The sequence below is a fragment of the Protopterus annectens genome, chromosome 4.part1 (genome assembly GCF_019279795.1).
Source record: "Protopterus annectens isolate FY-2018-M chromosome 4.part1, PAN1.0, whole genome shotgun sequence".
NCBI lineage: Eukaryota > Metazoa > Chordata > Ceratodontiformes > Protopteridae > Protopterus > Protopterus annectens.
In genome coordinates, this window is record NC_056734.1 from 941,309,984 (window position 1) to 941,330,324 (window position 20,341).

Consider the following 20,341-nt stretch of genomic DNA (forward strand, 5'->3'; position numbering starts at 1 on the left):
GTATCAGTGGCAGACACAGGCATACCTAATTCACACCCTGTGCATATGATGAAACTGTGCCACCTCCTGCAATCTCCAACATCAGTGCAGGAACAGGTAAACACATTGCTGATGCACAGGGTGACTATATAGAAGTGTATTACTAGTATCATGTTGGTAACAGTACAGTGTGCTGATATGACTGTGTGTATATCCCAGCATGCCTGATGCAGTAACTGTATGACTGTCCTGAATTGTTATCTACACCCATAGTAAGTACCATAGTGTAACAGCTGCACATTATTGCATACCGGTGGTAAGGATGTCAACAGATAGCCACATACATAGGTAGGACAGGGGAGAAGCTAATGCAAGTAGTGATATGCAATGATGGACATGTACAGTAATGGTGGCATGTTGCCCACAATGACTATGCAATGTGGATGTTTGCATGTTGATATGTGTGCAGTACCAATGTAATACAAATCACAATTAACTATGACATAATATCAGTTCTACCATGGACATCTGAGCTGTGCATTCCTGGGTACATGTTGATAGTGCCTACATATTTGCACTGTTACCTACTGTAAGTGTTACCCCTTCTTTGTTGTACAATGGACTACTTCCAGCCCTGCTTACTGTAGCTTTGTTTGCATGCATGTTTGCTTGGGGTTCCCTGGAACACTGCTTCCACCTGCAATGCAGAGTTACAGAGCTTCTGTGGACTCCTAGTGACATCTGCATAGCGTACTATCCATATGTCAATTTTCCACATGACAGAACGTCACTGTCTGTCTTGTTCCCATATACGTTGCCTGTGACACATTGCACATGACTTACCTGGCATTTACCCACGTGTGCAGTCATATATGCCAGTGCTATGAAATCAGTAGCAGTACACCCACACATACTCACCTTCAGTATGTTGTTCCCCATTGGCCCTATGTGTTGGTAATCACCATGGCAATCACACTACTATGGTAGCATGTGCAAAGGTAACCTGAGAATCACCTCTATGGTCCAGTTGTGGTTTATGTGAGTCATGTGGCAATGTCACAGCTGCCACGCGTATGCAGTCAACCCTCTCCCCTGGCCAGGAACATACAACACATGTGTGGGATGCCACCACATAGCCAATCTGGGAACTGAGCACTCTGAACCCAGTACTGCCATACCCTGTCAGGTGGCATGACATACTACAGTGACTACAATGCCAGTCTGACATAGACCCGCACTGACAGCAATCCAAACACACAGGGGCATACTTGGAGACTCAGAATAGCATCCTGCCTTAGCATCACACACCTCCGCAGCTGGCACACAGGCATACGTTACGTTGGAACAGAGCACATGCCACACATGGCACACACAACCTGTGTGCCACACACTCACAGCCTGTAGGGCTACACAACACACCTGCTACAGATGTGTCAGGTACTTCTCTTGGCCACTGCAGTGGGGTCTCGCTCAACAGGCTGTACATGGTGAAGGTCACAGTGATATGCCTGTGGGGCACTATGGTCCACCACAAAACACATGCATACAGGTCAGTCAGAGGCATGGACACATATGACTCAGTCATTGTCCATGCTACTATGGATGACCTGAGACATACCTCCCTGGACTACATGATAGGGAAAATAGAAGAGATCTCACAGCATGTGGCACGGGCCAGTATGAGCCTGATCTTGGTTGCCATCATACCCTCACCAGGTATGCTACCACAATATGTAGGAAGGGTGTTCTATGTCTACATTCTGCTCAATCTCCAATGTCATTCATAGGGTATCCAATGGCTGTCAATGTGTGCTTACATGCTAGGGAAGCCACAATGATTTGCGAGGGGCAGCTTGCACGTGACACCCATGGGCCATTGTATATTGGCGAAGCCCATTGATACACACATAGTGCCTTTTGCTGCAGGACACGGATTACTTAGCCACCTCCATGGGTATCACACAGGATAGGACACTAACAGTGATGTTACACAACACCAGCAGTGTACACTGCAAGATGCATGCATTGGACACTGTCCTCAGCATGGTGAACTGCAATATCTGTGCAGTACCAGATTCCTGATTCATGGCTCACAGGTGCAACCCATCACTGCCAGGTTATACCTCATACCATGCCTGTCGTCCCCTACACATGTAACACACATGGACAGGGGGGGTGGTATCTCAAGGCACCACAGATACACACACCTCCAGGTTGTTGGCACAGCACAAAGCATCAGGGCCTATCCATGAGCAGCTAACAGTGTGTTGGACTGCCTTCTGGTTCATAGCCTGGCACACACAACCCTCCCATACACAGGAAACCCACCTATCCTCCCTAACAACACTGGCAATATGACAGTCTCTAGAAATGTCTTTATATGGCTGGACTGCATCCAGCCAAACATTGTGCGTGAGCATTACTGTAGCTACTACACACTAGCTGAAAGGTTCCCAGCATATAGTCACTGAATTGCAGTGGAACAACATGTTACCACTCCCACAACAGGTGGGAACATGCAGCACCTGTTCATCGACTACATGTAGACTATATGGCCCAGACCAGATGTGTATCCCCTGCTGTAGGTATTATACCATATACAACCCATACTGTATAGACACATACCGTGTGCAGCCCCAGCACAGTATGACACAGTCATATTGTTATGCATTGCGAATACCATTTATCCACTTGAGGCACATGTCAGACATGGTAACTACTGAAGGTCACAGGTATATATGTGTATGTGTCACACACATACATCATGTGTGCATTGCCATTGCTGGTTTAGGCAATGGCATGCATTGTTATGAACAACAACCCACACATGGTCATATAGTGTGACAAAACCACACGTGGCAGTTGTGGGTTTCCAAAACATACCTATCTGTGCTCTGACAGTGGTAATAGACCCAGTAGCGGAGCACACTATTGGTATTACTGGGCAAGTAGCCCTGTTTGGCTGTACTGATAGTGTGGTGACATCCCCTGTGTTTACTGGGGGAATATGCAGCATCTGGTGTATTGTAATATTTGCCAAAAGGATCTGTTCTCTCACACTTGCAATTACACACACCCTACTACCCCCCCACACACACGCACACACACACACACACACTTGCAGGATTCATACCCCTACCTAACTATGTCACGACACGTGAGAGAGACACATTAGCGAAGCGCACTATTCGGATTACTAGGAAGTTCCTCTTCAACGGCTGTACTTATAGGGTGCTGACATCATCAGTTTTTGGAAAGGGTAATGCGCATCATTCATGTGCTCTCCTGATTGCCAAAAAGCACATATCTTTCATACAGAATTGCACACACACAAACTCCCCTCATTCAAACACACACACTTGCAGGTTTCAACCCCCTACCTAACTATGTTATGACACTTGAAAGCGACGCATTAGCAGTGTGCGCTATTCGGATTACTGGGAGGTGTCCCTTCTCCAGCTTTACTTATAGGGTGCTGACATCATCAGTGTTTGGAAAGGGTAATGTGCATCATGTAGTGTGCTCTCCTGATTGCCAAAAAGCACATGTCTGTCATACAGAATTGCACACACACAAACTCCCCTCATCCAAACACACACACTTGCAGGTTTCAAAATCTTACCTAACTATGTTATGACACTTGAGAGAGACGCATTAGCAGTATGCACTATTCGAATTACTGGGAGGTGTCCCTCCTCCAGCTGTACTTATAGGGTGCTGACATCTTCAGTGTTTGGAAAGGGTAATGTGCATCATGTAGTGTGTTCTCCTGATTGCCAAAAAGCACATGTCTGTCATACAGAAATGCACACACACAAACTCCCCTGATCCAAACACACACACTTGCAGGTTTCAAAGCCCTACCTAACTATGTTATGACACTTGAGAGAGATGGATTAGCAGAGTGCACTATTTGGATTATTGGGAGGTGTCTCTTCTCCAGCTGTACTTATAGGGTGCTGACATCATCAGTGTTTGGAAAGGGTAATGTGCATCATGTAGTGTGTTCTCCTGATTGCCAAAAAGCACATATCTGTCATACAGAAATGCACACACATAAACTCCCCTCATCTAAACACACACACTTGCAGGTTTTAAACCCCTCCCTAACTATGTTATGACACTTGAGAGAGATGCATTTGCAGAGTGCGCTATTCGGATTACTGGGAGGTATCACTTCTCCAGCTGTAACACACACACACTTACAGGTTTCAAACCCCTACCTAACAATGCTATGACACTTGAAAGAGACACATTAGCAGAGTGCGTGATTCAGATTACTGGGAGGTTTTTCTTCTTCAGCTGTACTTATTGGGTGCTGAAATCATCAGTGCTTAGATAGGGGAATGTGCATCCTGTAGAGTGTTTTCCCAGTTGCCAAAAGGGACGTTTCCTTCTCACAGACTTGTACACACACTAACCCCCCCTCCACACACACTTGTTGTTTTAGGATTCCAACCCCCCACTTAACTAGTTATTATGACATGACAGACCCATTAGCGGAGCGTGCTATTTGCATTATTGGGAGGTGTCTAATGTGTATCCTGTAGAGTGTTTTCCCAGTTGCCAAAAGGGACATTTCTCTTACACAGACTTGCACACACACTAATCCCTCTTCACACACACTGGGCAGTTGCAGGATTCAAACCCCTATCTAATTATGTTATGACACTCTTATTAGCAGACCACGCTATTCACATTACAGGGAGGTTTTCTTTCTCCTGCTGTACTTATAGGGTGCTGACATCATTAGTGCTTAGATAGGGGAATGCGCATCCTGTAGAGTGTTTTCCCAGTTGCCAAAAGGGACATTTTCCTCACACAGACTTGCAAACACACTAACCCCCCTCCACACACGCTGGGCAGTTGCAAGATTCAAACCCCTACTTAACTATGTTATGACACTCGTGACAGACGCATTAGCGGAGTGCGCTATTCACATTACTGGGAAGTTTTCCTTCTCCTGCTGTACTTATAGGGTGCTGACATCATCAGTGCTTAGAAAGGGGAATGTGCATCCTGTAGAGTGTTTTCCCAGTTGCCAAAAGGGACACTTCCCTCACACACACAACAACCCCGCTCACCCACACACACACACACACACACACACTGAGCATTTGCATGGTTCAAACTCCTGCAAAGAATAATCCACGACCTTGAAGAAAGGAACCGGAACTCTGCTAAAGTCCACAAACTCCTACCTAACTATATTATGGCACTTGAGGGAGACGCATTAGCAGAGCACGCTATCCGAATTACTGGGCATCTGTTCTGCACCTGCAGTATTTATAGGGTGCTGACGTCTTTATTTCTACAGAGGTATGTACATCTAGTACTACCTGTCAGGTGGGGGATAGCATATATATGCATTTGCAGCCACCTACTTCAAGGTCAGATATGCACATCGCACTGGCAGGTTATGTTCTATACCATGCTTCGTGACCACAGGACCTGTAACACACAACACAACCAGTCCAGAACACCACTCCCACATCCAGGACACACACTTTGCTTCCCTGGGAACAGTGCCGGGATATGCATGTGTTCACATGGTTCGTTCACATACACCATTCCAGTTGTTAACATCAGGTACAGGCATATTGTGTGTGGGAACTACTCAGGCCTCTACAACATTACCCTACAGCCACTACAATTTGTGGGTCCATGTGCTATGGCAGAACCACTCACCACAGCCACATGGGGGAATACATATTGCACCTGTCCATCTGCAACATGGGTACTCACGGTTCCACACCAGAGGTAGACCACCATTGTTGATATCTGACCATACCCACCTTTCCCTGGACATCCATATCCCATCTCCACCCCGAGGCAAGGTTGTCACTGCAAACAAACTGTATTTAGCACAAGCAGACTCTACACTTGTGAAGACTGGGGTGGACGACTTCAAAGGACCCCTGTTGGGGGACTATACCGGCCACTCTGCATAATCCTTGACAATTGCATTCGATGATCATGTGTAAGGTTTGCATTGATCATGCTATCCCACATATACCCATGACTGCTCCACAACAGGACATCTGTCAGGTGTACACCAGCCATATATGAGCCGTCCAACAGACAGAGTAAGATAATACATTGCAGAGCTGTAGCCCACAGAGGGAGGACATCTGTGAACAGTACCGGCACGACACTTCAATCCCACATAATCATCACAACACAGTGTTGTCAGTGGAATTATCCAGTCAATGCAGATAGAGCTCCCCTCAGTCTGTTATTGATGCCCACTTACTGTTAGAGGTCCTCAGCAACCCTCTTCCAGCACACACCAACAACATGGATGTGGCTTAGCACATTCAAACCCTGGGATCTCCACTGTGTCCCTGCCTGACAGAGGCACAGCACACTAGCCTCACACATTGCCTTATGTGACCTACTTTACAGTGGCACAGTAGCCTACTGTACTGGGGATGCAGATGCCAAGCACACTCTGGCTAAGCTGTCATTCCCTAGGGCAAACAGCCTAGTATTGACCTCTACACCCATATGTTTAATTGTCAGATGCACAATATTTGTTGCTGTTGGACTGTTTGCAGGTCTTTATTGCCATAGCATTCCTTGTTCCTATGAACAACTTGTGTATCTGTGGAAGATGTTTGAATATGAGGGCGATCCACTATATCACTTATGTCTCTGTAGTCATTTACTGTGTGCACTGGGCAGATTGCTGTGTTGTGGTTGGTTCCTGGAATGACACGTACAAATACCAGTTATGTGTGGCCAACTGCTAAACGGAGATATGGCCTAAGTGTTTGAGCATGCCCAGTTCAGCCTTTCTATGCCATGTTGTCTGACATATGCCTCATTTATCAAAGTGTGCGAGCATGCCCAGTGTGAGCTTTCCATATGTTGAACTCTGCAGTCCACCACATATTTGGGTGAGTGTGAACTTCAGCAGTATCTCACGTTTATGGTTGTGTGTTGGATGTCATGTTGTGTACTTACAGGCCAACTGCTTCATGTCTGACCACAACAGGGATTATACTGTGCCTGCAGGGATTGCATGGGATACTTTGCATACAGTTGTCAACATCCTTTCATAATGACCTAACACTGTAGTACCGTATAGTTTACTGGTTCAGTACTTTCACTGTGGTGGACAGTATCCTGGGCTTTAGTCCTATCACTGCTTGACATCTTTATAGTGAGCACAGCAGACTGTGTAGGGGCCAGTTGTGCACATATGACCATGTTGCATTATGTTCAGATATGGACTACCTACACCAGGCTTGTCCAACATTGATAGTGTATTCCACAACATAGGTGGACATTGGCAAACACTAGCGATGTGCCCTAGGCCATTTATGATGCTAATCAGAGAGTGTGTTTGTCCTTCGACACACATTGTTACTGGAGTTTGCCATGACATATGTCATGCTTAGTATACTGTGCCTCCATCTACCTGTGACATAACAGTGATACCCAGGGTAAACCTACCATCTCCCATCCACTCATCAAGATTCCTCTTGAGGGGTGTCAATGGGTGACTCTCTGGCTAACCTGTACTGGGAGTTTACTCAAGAGTGGGGGTGGCTTCTGTGTTATGGATCATTCAGTACAACTTGTCCTATGTATGTCAGTGCTGGGGTTCAGGTCTCTCATGTGCATAGTGCACTGCCATTCAGATTGTACATGGTGCAGCATGTTCACTGATTCCAGCTTGGACATGGCTTCATACATCAGGCACAGCTTGCCTCTGGGTGGGCAGTATGGCAATGTGTGGAGCTGCAGTTTGTTTAATCAGGCAACACATGGCATCTGTTCATGCTCTTTGCTACTCCTGGTGAGGTACTGTTGTGGACTTTACAGTTGATGGAGGTGTCTGCTGAGGTACATCCCACAGGAGCTATTGTAGTCAATTGTGACGCTGATGAAGGATGACTGCAGAGCCACAGTGACTTCCCCTTATCTAGATCTGACAACCTTCATGATTGGGTGGGTATATGGTATGTTTTTGTCAACACTACAGCCACATGTTTGTTCAATGCAGGATATCTATCACCTTGTGTCCCCAGGTCTCTCATTACATGTTAGCTACATAATGGGTTAACACCTGTGGGGTAATTGGTGGGCACGTACTGTATATCCACGGTGGTTGTCTATACACATTTCTGCAATTAGCTTGCTGACATGGTATGGCACCAGTTGTCTGTTTCTATGTGGCCCTTTTGTGGGTTGCTTGTGTCAGCTGGGGGTCAGATATGGTGGGCAGTTTGCATACATGTTCAGTCACAGTCCTTCCATGTTGGCCTGTAGCTATGGGACATATATACAGAATGGGGGTGGTCCCAGGACCAAGCCTTGTGGGATGACACTTATATCTGGTTTATAGTCTGACATGGATGCAGCATGTCTGACCATGTCAGTTCTGTCCTTGGTCTGGTTTGCAACCCCTCTACTGTCATAGGGGTTTATATTTAAGCTGGTGAACAGATCCATACTGAACATGTAGGGTATTGTCTGGAAGCTTTTGCACAGTCCAGCTACACTGTGTGGACCACATTGCCCTCATCAATGACCTTAATGACTGTTTCAAATGGGTCAAACATGTTTAGGGGCAGGATCTGCACTTACGACAGCCACACTGGGTATGGTCCGGTGTCAGTAGGTCCCCGATAGCTTTATGTATGCGGTACATGCTGATCCTTTCCATAGCTGTGCAGACCAAGCTTGTCAGGATCCTGGGGTGGTAGTTTGCAGTATCCATTCAGGCAACACCTTTGTTGTGAAGGACCACTGTTGTTGTACACTGCTCTTTGGGTACATATCCTGTGGTAAGGCTGACATTGAGCAGTAGTGTGATTTGGCATTCCATTCTTCTTGGAGTCCATGTTGGCCTCAGCCCAGGACACCATCTCATACCTTTGCTGCTGTGTGTTTTGCTTTGTAGATGATGGCTGTTACCTCAGCATCTGCAATGTCAGGAGGCCAGCAGTCTGCTGGGATAGATATTTTGCATTCTGGGGGGGGGGGGGTTTGCACTGCACCTGTCAGGTTGTATGTTAGCAATATGTGTGTGTGTTTGGTATGTTGTTTGTAATATCTGTGTGATTCGGAGCATATCTGTGAATTCCCAACATGGTTCCTACCATCAGTTGAGTAAGCCTTACAATTATCCTTAGTGTCCTGTACAATTTGTATCTTCATAAGTTCATAGGTTCATACTAGGCTATCCACCCTAGGGCATTAGTAAGCCTAGCCAGAGTGTGTGTGTCTTTTGCCGCCCCTTGCTATGTGAATATTATGGCCATTTATGATTTTCTTTACTGTGCCTCTGTCTGGACGTGACACAGTGAAGACCCCCAGTATACATCTACGATCATCCATCTACTTGGCAATATTCCTGTTGAGGGGTGTCAGTGAGGGGCTCTGCCTAACATGGAGTGGGATCCTGTTCCAGGGTGTGGGGAGCCTCTGGGTTATGTATCTGTCCCTCCAGCACATCCTATTTCATTATGTGTTGAGGTTGACATCTGTCACTCTCACAGCTCCAGTGGCTTTGATTTCCTGGGGTGGAGCATGTCCATTACTCCTGTGACATGGCCTTGTACAACAGACATACAATGCCTCTGTGTAGGCAGCCTGTGACTGCATTCAGCTTGGGTGTCTACAGCCAGGCAGCATATGACATATATTTGACACCCTTTATCCTCTTGGTGAGGTATCTTTGAGGTCTTCCTAACCGCTGCAGGTGTCAGGTACGGTACATCCCATATGAGTCATTGTACTAGATTATGGGTCTGATAAGAGAACAGTACAGGGGCACAGTGACCTCTGTTGATGTAGATGTGAATCCTTTCATGATACGGTGTCCAATATAGACAGTCTTCCTAGCCACATTGGCATTGTGAGTGTCACATGACAGGTTACTGTCGACTTGTGTCCCTATGTCCCTGATTACTCCTTGCATACATAATGGTTTATCACCTATGTGGTAATTTGTGAGTACCTTGTTTGGTATTTGGTGGGACATTCATACTGTCCAGTGTCTTCAGGATGTCTGGGTGGCGTTCCTGTGTGTGAGAGTGTGGTCTGTCACATGCTACAGACTGTACAGCAGTTTTGACTACAGTTAGGTGCACATGGGTGGTCTCCGCTGCTTCATGCATTGTCAGTTACCTGGCCGTATGGGTGTCTGTGCTGCATATGGATACTCCCCTCCTTTGATGTTTTGGTCCAGGTGTTGGGGCCATAATGCATGATATGAGGTATAACCTGGTAGTGCTGGTGTGCTGTCAGTAGGCTTGCAGCAGGATTCTGTCACTGCACAGACATCAATGTTCTCCATACTGGGAAGTGCCTCAGGAGCATGCATATTGCAGTTTCCACATCTGGCATTGGTCAGCATTACCCTTATGTTTCTTACCACTTATGATTTCTAGGGTGGTGGGTTAGTCTTTTTGGCCTTGCCTACGTATGGCTCTGTGGAGGTGGCAAAGGCCTTATCCAGTATCCAGATGCCCAGGGGTAACAGGTGCAAGCCATCCCTGGAACAGCAGCATGGCTTGTCATGCATGACATCTCAAGTAGACAGACATTAGATCCTCTTGAACTGACAGCTGTAATTGTGCCACCTGTTAAAGCTGATTATTCTGTGTTTGTACTGTGGCATCATTCTTGGTGAGGGTTGGATGCTGCAAACGGCCAGTGTCATACCGGCCTGGAGTACATACTCAGAGAGCTCATCCATGTCTCTTTTCATGTAGTCCAGGGAGGTACATCTTGAGTCATTCACACCAGCATGGACAATGAGTGCATCATATTTCTGCTTGCTTTGGGGTGACCTGCGTAATTGTGTTATGTGGCGTATTGTGACAGCCTACAGGCAGCTTACTGTACCCTTTCCCTTGTTTAGTCTGGTGAGTGGGACAGCAGTGTGTCTGCCTATACAGACACCTATTACAACTGCATCAGGCATGTTGTTTCTCCTTCTGGCCTGCGACTGTTTGGCACACCAGCTGTGTGTACTATGTGTTGCATGTGCTATGTTTGGAGGTTGTGGTTGCTTGGGGTCTGCTTTGGAGGCTTCTGTTGGTGTGGTGTGTTTGTAATTAGGGCCTCCGGGAATGTTTTTCTGTGTTTATGTGTTTGGTTTACAGTTGTGATAGGTCTATGTGGGACTTGGTTTGTGGTGTATGTGGTTACCTTCTCCTCCTGACTAGTTTTGACAGTAATGAGTTGGGGGAGCTCAGCCTCCGGTTTGGATAAATGGTTGCATCTCTCACATATATTTGTATTTACTGGGGGGAGTTGAGGGTTGTCTGTGTACTTGGGGCAGGTGTAACATTGCTTCAGGATTCACATATTCTACTTGTTGTGGCTGGCCTTTGTGGATTGTATGTGTGGACATATTTTATTGCCATTCTACTGATCAGTGATTACTTCCCTTTTTATGTTTGCTCTATCATGTAGTAGCTTCCTCATTCTCTTGCATGGTTTGATAATGGCTGGAGTCCAGCATGCCAGATGCCTGCATGTATGGCATTGTGTCTTGTTGTTATTTGTGATTGCATAATCCAAGCATTCCTGGCTGTGTTCATGGAATGCCTGTATAACAGGTTCTGCGGTGTGTCCCATATTCTGCACCTGCACAGGGCCTTTAATGGATTCCACATCAGTTTGGAGGGGTGCAACTTATGCTTTACACATGTTTTTCACTGTGGTTTTCTGGCCAGGGACTGTGGTCAGGATGTGTATATCTGGTGTGATTACTCTATGGTCTGGTCTTACCAGTGAGGGATTCACTTCTCATCTTGCCATCCAGTACGCATGTTGCTGATTATCACATCCAGTATGCTTACCCCTCTAGTGGGAGTGGTGTGTTGTTCCTAGGCATTTTGGTTTATGGATTCTGGGAACTTTTCTCCTACTGTGTTGGTGCTAGTATAATGCTCCCAGTGTATGTCTGGGTATTTTCAGTCAACCAATATAATGTGGTTTGGGGGGCTTGATATATTCATGTATTCCAACATAGGCCAGGTGCAGTTCCTGGTGTTAGGACAGTAGTCTGCAGCAGGCTATATACTGGGAGGCAGTTTTAGCCACTGGTACTTGACCATGGCTAATCCATGCTGCTTCTTGTTGTGGTACCAACATGGGGGTGTGGTTATCCTTGACAATTATTGCTAGTCACCCTCCTTTTGTAGCTTGTTCCATGTTTTGAGGCTGTACAGCACAGTATGAGGTGTAACCTGGTAGTGTTAGGGTGCTGATGTGAGCCTTGACCCAGTTTTCTATTACAGGACAGATATCAACATTCTCCATACTGTGTGCGTTTACACTGCATGTATCTTGCTGTTGAGACTTCTGGCATTGGGTAGCATTACATCTAGGTTCCTATCCCTTGAGGTACCTATGAAGGTGGGTTTGTGTTTTGAGACTTACCTATTCAAGGCACGCTGTGGGTACTGACAACCTTTGCCAGTATCCATGGGGCCTGGACTGATAGGTGCACGCCACCCCTACCAGGTGGTGCATCATGTTATGCTCAGCATGTCTTCCCAGGCTGAAACACATTGGCTCCCCTTTGACTAACTGCATTACTTCAGCCAATTATTGCAATTGATCATCCCATCATCATTTTGTGGCTTCATGCTTGGTGAGGGTGGATGTTAGTCAGGGTCCTCAAATGTGCATATAGTACATGGTGTTACATTACTTAACACATGGCATTCATGCCTCAGGTGGCGCTGCAGGGCTGCCTCTGTCAGATGCACATATTACACACCCTGTACATGTTTGTGAGCAGGTCATGTCATTTTAGGCATCCCTGTTATTATTTGAGTGAGTCAGAGAGGGGTATCATTCCAGGGTTCCTACTGAGCCAGTGTATGTGCTATGCATTGCCTCTTTGCCAAGGCCAGGGCATACTGGGCACCCCTCCTTCTGCCTACTGGGGCAGGCTCAGGTTGTTCCTCCTCCAAGTCACGCTCTGCCTGTAATGGCCTTGGCAATGGTGGGGGGCTGTTTGGCCCAGCCCTATGCTGGTCCTGCTGCAGCTGTTTTCGCAAGATCATATTATGTAGCATAGCACATACCATGACAATTTGGGTACGTGTAGTTGGTGGGTACTGCAAGGCTCCATCAGATGTGTCCAGACACCGGAACCGTGACTTGAGCAGCCCAAACACATGCTCTATTACATTACGTGTTTGTGCGTGTGCCTCATTATGGCGTTCCTGTTCAGGTGTGTGTGCATTTCTGATGGGTGTCATCAGCCACGGCTCCAGTGCATAACCTGCATCCCGCCATTAGGTGTCCGTGTGGGATGTCCCCATTGGCAAATGTCTGGTACAGCTGCGTCAAATGCCAGATGTGGGAATCATGGTAGCTCCCTGGGCAGCCAGCACACACATTCATTATTATGTTCTGGGCATCACACATGACCTGGTAGTTGATGGAGGGGAAGCCCTTGCAGTTAATGTAGGCCCTACCCCGCTCACCGGCTGGTGCTTTGATGCATATGTGCGTGCAGTCTATTGCACCCTCTACCTCAGGGTATTCTGCTATTTGCTGGAAGAGACGCATATTGCTGGCCAATACCTCACGGGCATTGGGGAAATATACATGATCACCGACATGTGCTGACATGGCATCCAGGAACTGGTGCAGTACCCTGGAGGCTGATGCCTGTGATATCCCCATCATATCACCAGTTGGTCTCTGGAAGGTACCTGTTGCTAGTATTCTTAGGCCAACACATACCTTGGTTTCCAATGGGATGGGTTCCCCTCTGTTGGTTCTGTGTGTGAGATGTGGCCTGCACAGCTCGACTATTTGCTGCAGGAGCTCTCTGTCCACTCTATAGCGCTCTACTATCTCCAGCTCATGTAACCTGCGGTAGGTGAAGCTGGGCCTGTACACTCTTCTCTGTCTCCTCACTGTGGGTTGTCTGGCACCATCTGCACTGCCACCACCCTCAACAAGTCGCCTATGTCTCATTATGACAGCTATGGCAGCCCCTAGCATTTCTGCTCTGAGTTCAGCTTTTTCAGTTTTCACTTCTAATAGCTTACTCCTGTCTTGCAGTGTCTCTTGAGAGAAACATCCTGCACTGCTATTTGCTGAGTTTTAAGTGCTGGGCTGGGCTACTATTCTGCCTGTGTAATTGCCTGCTTCTAATTGTTTTCACCTGCTAGCTCCAGCAGTATTCCCTGCTAGCTTCCTACTAATTCTGTTGCTTCCTTTTTCCTTTCTGTTTCCTCAGGGGGGATCAGCGTGCATACCAGCAGAAAGACGCTCACAGTGGCTTACACGCACGCACACATGCTTACACGGTTCAGGATCTGCCTATTCAGGTTAAAACGTGCACACCAGCGCAAACAGTGTTACAAATCTACCAACATGCTCCCACATGCTCAGTCTGCCTTACATGAGTGCACACTGCCCTACTCCAGCTTCATGGCGCTGCGTGCATGCGCCAGCAAGAAACTTTGGTGTAAGTAACAGTGTACACCTTCCATTTCTTGTCTTTCCCATGCTTATCTTGTGGCACTCCTCTTTCCATGATCTGTGTCTGTCATCTGTCATGTAACACTGACCTCCAATGAACTGCATTTCTTTCTACCATTCCCTCCTGTGATGCCACCTATCTCCTACTCTATTCCTCCCCCTTATGTATCTCTTAAACTACTCAGACTGTGCTCATTTGATATGTGACTGTGGGATTCAGTATCGTAACCCTCATTTACATCAGATTGCCTACTAATGCTTAGTTACATGTCTTAGACTCAGCTTCCCCCCTTAGCAACCACTACACGGTGGCCATGTTGTTTTTGGTCTACTAGTCCCTCCATTGTCATTCTATGTATTGCATAAATCCCACATTTGTGGGTTTATAACCTTCATTTTATGTTTTATACAGCGCAGCCCGTTTGCGAGGGCTGCGCTGCATTTAAACATCAGCGATCGTCGAAAAAATTATATTTTTTAATATTTGCATTGGGGTACCTTGCCAATGGCCACATATTTGGCCATTGGCATGCTGTCTGACACATATGCACCCTTTATTTGGAGCTGACATGGCTGCATTGTGATGTTTGCACAAGCGTGCTCAGTTGTCAACTGAGTACATTTCTGCAGCTAAAACGGCTCTTACACGGGCTGCTTTCTGTTTCGTGGATCGCTACTCTACCTCATTTGCATGCCTTTCGGCTGCAGGTGAGATATTTAGCATATCCACGCCCAGTCCGTGTAAGAGACGTTTTAGCTGGTCTCTTACACGGAGTTTCAGGCTGTTCCTGGATTGCGAGGCTTGCATGGAGTGTTACATGTCTCTTACACTCCATGCAAGCCTTCGTGAATCCTGCCCTATGTTTAATCTGCACTATTAATTTACTGTTAGAGCCTAACATTTTACACTTATCAGTTTAGAGAATATATAAATGCAATAGTCCAGTATACAATCGGTGGATTGTTTTGTGTTTCATGCAGAGAGAAATTTCAAATGCTTTATGTGTGCAAACTTTATGTCTGAAATTCACATTATGTTAACTTTATAATCTTCTCTTTGTGATACTCCTACTGATTCTTCTGCTGTGCACACTACTGGACTCTCCCCCTTTTCCTCCCATTTATTGTAACATATATAGTTTTCAAGAGCTTTGCATTTATTTTATATTCTTATATTTTATTTATCTTATTATAACATTTATTTTATATTCTTATATTTTATCATGTGTAGTGTAACAAATATATACAGTTTCCCAAAGCTTTGCATTTATTTTATATTCTTCCTTCCTGATGCTCTACTAAATCTGCTTTTCAGTTCACATAGATACACAGATGCCTTTAGGTACTGACTGTGCTAGTTGTTTGATTGTTTTTTTCTCATATCACAGCTTTTTCCAAGTCCTGGTTCATAGCCACCCCCCTTCTTTTGTTCTCTTAACATAACTCTCCCTTAAGATATCATTGGCACTCATAACATATCTCAGTTTAGTAAAAGCTATTATCTGGTGCAAAAGGAAACTAATATAAACTCAGGACTAAACGTGTCTGCTGCTTGTAACATACATATTCTCTCCCCAAAACCTGTGATACCAGTAAGGCAGCATATAACTCCCTGCAAACTACCATCATTTCACTCTACCTGATTGTTTTTTTCATGATTCACTTGCCTCTTCCAGCTGGGCTAACCTGCTCTGTTCACCCTTGCTATGCTCGGGCTCACTCCACTCTTCTCCCCTACCCCCATTCCCACCCACCCCTTGTTCATTACTCTCTACAATATACCCCTTCCTTTTCTTCCACCCAATCAGCCACATTAATTAATTAACACATTTTTTCTTTGACAGCCACTCCTACACTCTCCTCTCCTATAGCCTAATTACCTACCTCATCCCCTTCCTTGTCCCATCCATTCTCTAACACATACTCCTACTCTCATCTTGAACCGTGCTTTCCTACTGTCATACCCTATACCACTACATATCAACCATATCTACTTCTCACTCCCTCTCTCTACTCTACTGTCATGTGGCATCTCTATCTCTGCATCTCCTTTCTCTTGTTTCTCTCATTACCAACTCCTACCATACTTCATTTTTCCTCCTCCCTCATACTCTCAACATGCACTCTGTCACCCATACTTAGCCTCACCATCACTCTTTCCCATCTCATCATCTGACCTCTTCAAGATTACCACTTTTTCTAGCTCCTAATTTCTAATACATTTCCCCACATCTTAACTTAATTGGAAACCTGGCTTAAACCACACATCCTCAACTCAGAAATTTTACCTCCAGGCTACAATATCTTTCACTCAGATAGAACCAATAGGTGAGGAGGGGGGGGGGGCTATCTTCTACACTAAACTACTAAACCTGTCCCCTCTCTCCATCTCTGTTCCATCCTTCTCACCTGCAGAAATTCTTATCATTAACTGTTACCTAAACTAAAACAAAATATTTGACATAGTCTCTATATACTTTATACCCAGAAATAATATCCCAATCCTGAGAACTTTCTCTCCTAGCTCACTCAACATGTTTCCTATGAAACCATCATACTTGGAAACGTTAACAAAGACTGGTCTAAACTGTCCCCTTATCACCTACTCATCATCTCAACCTCAATGAATTTCACCAACACATTTCCACCTCCACTAGAACTACCAAAAATTCCCTTTCTGAACCTATGCTTGACTGGATTCTTACCTCATTTCCCAACCATTCCCATAACCCTGATATACTTCCAAATACTTTAAGTGATCACTCCCCAACCTTCACTCATAGATTTGCCCAACATTTTCCCAAAGACCAAACTTACAAAATATGCAGAAACTTCACCCACTTTGACCCAGACACTTTTAACTTTAAACTATCTGGCATCAATTCATCACTCTTATACCACCTCCCTCTCAATGAGGCAGTAAACTCTTTCCAATAAGATTGTTCTTGGCACTCTTGAGTTTATTGCCCCTTTTAGAAAAATCAGAATTAAATCCAACTATGCCCCCTGGCTTACAAAATAAACCTGATTGATCATGCACAAAAGAGATAGCACCTGGAAATCCTGGGTTAAAATTAAAGTCACTCCCTTATTCAGGCATACAAAGAGCTCAGAAACCAGACGAAAAAACTAGTCATCAAAGATAAGAGATCTTATTTTTCCTCTAAACAAAAAAAGCCCTCACAAAAATAAAAAAAAATTCTGGAACTCCATCAACAACTTGCGCCACCCAGGTAATCCCACTACTCCCAACCCATTTCCACACAATACTACCACTGAATCTGCCACTTGCCTCAACAACTAATTCATAGAAGCTATCCAAAAGCTCCCACAAAATAGTACGTCACCCAACCCCTCTATTATGTCTAACAAAATTCTTTCCACTACATTTTCTTTACAACCAGTCCCAATCACCATTATTAAATCTCTTCTAAATAAACTTAAGCCTTGCTCTCCCTCTGCCAACCAACTACCCTCCCACTTCCTAAAAATAGCTGCACAATCCATCACCTACCCTGTCACTATACTTATTAATCATTCCATCTCTGAGGACCTTGTCCCAGATATCTGGAAATCATTTTATATAATCCCTCTTCTCAAAGTCAACAGCTCTACTGGTCCCTCTAACTTTAGTCCCACTGCTATCCTGTCCCCCCTTTCTAAAATTTTAGAAACGCGCATCCATGCTCAGTTAATCAAACAACTTCTTGACAATAATCTCCTTACTCCTGCCCAACATGGCTTTAGACACAACCATAGCACAGCCACTGCATTAATCTCCTTTAGATAGAGGTGCTGAAGCCTGTGACAATAACTTGCTCATCTCCTGTCTATTCCTTGATCTTTCCAAGGACTTTGATACTGTCTCTCACTCTAAACTCCTTACTAAATTTTCTGATCTACATCTATGTTCCTCCTCCATCAACTGGTTCTCTAACTACCTCTCTAGCAGGCAACAATCTATCAACTGGCAAACTGTCCTCTCTCCTTTCCTGTAAATACGGGAGTTCCCCAAGGATCGATTCTAGGCCCCCTTCTGTTCAAAATATTCACTAACATACTTCACTCTGCTACTAACCTCTCTACACTTGTACAATATGCCTAGGACTCCGCCCTTATCATCTTGCCCACATCATCCCTAAACTGCTAGCTCTCACTCAACAGACCTTCACTTCTGTTGAAACCTGGATCTCTGATAACCAATTAATGCTAAATCCCAAAAAACTAAACTCCTTCTCTTCTTCCCTAAAACATTTGGCCAGCACAAACCCTCTTTCTTTATCACCTCTCTTAATAACATCATCATCACACCTGAGCCCCATACCAAATTATTGATGATGAACTAAAATTCAATACTCATATCCAGCAATGTATAAAAAAGACCCAGCAGAAACTCAGATGTCTCTATCAAAACCAGAAATTTCTGTCATTTTCTTCCAAGCCTTCCCTCACTCAGTTCCTTTTTCTACCCTTCCATCTCTATGCTGTCCTTGTCCTTATTAATGTTCAAACTTCACTAATTACTAAACTGGAGCAAACATATCACAAAATAGCCAGATTTGCCTCTAATCTCCCCCTATAAATCCCATCACTGTCTCACCCTTAAATCACTGCAATGGCCAGAATTCTCTAAACAACTACTTCTTCCCTAACTTCACATTACACACTCTATCCTAAATAACCCCTCTTCCTGCTCTTCCATCTCCAACCTAGCCTCCTACTATAACCTCCATCGTCACCTTCGTACTTCCAGCAAACACCTCCTTGACATATATAAACCCAATAAAAATACAGGAAAGTCCCTCTACAAATACTCTGTTGCACATGCTTGGAACTCACTCCCTCAAAACATAAGAAGCATTCATCAAAAACACCTGTTCAAAAAAAATTTAAAATTTTTCTTCAGAGTATGTGGTCCTGCCCTTGGCTAGCCCCTACTTGATCTAACCTCTTCTTTTCTCAACTTTAACTCCTTTTCCCTATTCTAGTCTTTACTTCCTTATACTTGCCAAATATACTTGTATACCTCACTCTGCCCTCACTTCCATAACATATATATACTCATGCATATCTTTATTTAAAAAAAAATGATTGAATGGTTTATCTATTTGTATGCACTTCATGTGTGATATTCTCTAGACATGTCAATTGTTATTTAACCTGCTCTGTGTACAGATATTCTCTAACTGTTGATTTTCATATTATGCTTCATGGTGGTTTTAATTTTTTACTCATTTTTATTTTTGATTTGATTTTTATTGTAAAAATATATAATATTTCTGGAGATTTTCTCCTTGGGTCTCCACTGAAAACGGGCCCCTGGCTCAGTTGGACTAACCTAGTTAACAAATGTCAATAAATAAAAAATAAATAAAATGTGATATTATTGCAAAAGTCCAAACCAAAGAAAAATAATACATTCTGACTCTGACTCATTTTTGGAAAAATGTCTGTGCCTCATATTCCCATTGAACGGTTTCATAAAAGACAGACATTTTGTGAGCACTTTATTACCTTTTTTTACTCTTTCCAGGCCATGATCCAAGCCATAGGCAAAGTATACTTTCAAAGAATTTAAGGAAAGGTTATCAAAAAAGAATGAGAGAAAATATAAAGTTTTATAATGACATTTGTAGAAATTTGAGAAACATGTTGTTAATATGATTAATTTCATGAAATATCCCAATATCAAACCAACGTAAATGGGGTACCACAACGGTCGATACTTGCACCCTTACTCTTCAATTTTTTCATCAACAACCTTCATACCTCAAAAAGCCTCAGCTCCATTGTCCAATGCGCAGATGATACTATCATAATTTCCTCCTCAAGTAACATACAACTCCAGCAACTCACCCAAGCCACCTTCACCTCAATAGAGACATGGCTG